Source organism: Nematolebias whitei, chromosome 15 (genome assembly GCF_014905685.2).
Source record: "Nematolebias whitei isolate Nwh7 chromosome 15, NemWhi1, whole genome shotgun sequence".
Lineage (NCBI taxonomy): Eukaryota > Metazoa > Chordata > Actinopteri > Cyprinodontiformes > Rivulidae > Nematolebias > Nematolebias whitei.
In genome coordinates, this window is record NC_056512.1 from 18858915 (window position 1) to 18859790 (window position 876).

Genomic DNA, 876 nt, shown 5'->3' on the forward strand with positions numbered 1-876 from the left:
GATGGAGGAGGATGACTCGCTGTGGCGACCCCTGAAGAGGGGAAAGCTGAAAGAAGACGAAGAAGGTTGACGAGATAGTTTGCCAACAGAAAGTCACAAGCAAAAAGATTATTGTTCATTTGCCTTTTGAGAGCGGGAAATGAAAAGCAGCCGAGTGTGATTTAGTCATATGGTATTTTATTGAACAGATCTCTGTTTTGTCATTTATGAGTCAAATATTCACTGTTTTTATTTTTCAGGATATTATAAGTGGTTCATCATAGTTCATGTCCACGATGCCTTCACTGACCATGGTTCTATGGAGTGCTTTCTGCCTCCATTTGCTCTGGGACAAGTTGACAGGTGAGACGTTTTGTTTACAGAGAGATGATAACTCGTTAATTTAACAGAATGTGTCAAATGTGATTTTCTTTCATTTAAATCGTTTTATTTTGGGTCAAACTGAAGCGATCACATTGTTAATCTGAGATGTTTTCCACTCCTCTTCGGCACAAGTTTAGGCAAAAACATAAAAATATATACTTTAGTCTAAAGAGCTTGTAAGTTTTCGTTCATGTTAATTTATTATTTTACACTATGGACCAATAAAATATATTATTTCAGTCTTACAGTCATTTAGAGTGAAGGTTTTCACACGTTCTGCTCCTCCTCAGCTCAAACTCGGGTGTGCTCACCGACTGATCCGATGGGAGCGCAGCATCCAGTCCTGGCTCTGCTGGAGAGGTTTCAGACAATTCAGGGTTGTGTGGCAAGAGAGCACGGCCACAAGGAAACCCATGTTGTTGCACTGGAGAGGGGGGACAAAAGCTCGGAGAACAAGGTATAGATAAACTGTCTCAAATACCACACACTAAGAACTGATGGGTTAAAAACAAC

The 876-nt window shown here is 40.3% G+C and overlaps 1 protein-coding gene across 1 annotated transcript in view; it reads left to right on the forward strand.

The window, feature by feature from the left end:
- The window catches only part of engl (endoglin, like), a 29974-nt gene that overhangs the window by 1718 nt on the left and 27380 nt on the right, over window positions 1–876 (forward strand). The gene's annotated exons all lie outside the window — the stretch shown is intronic.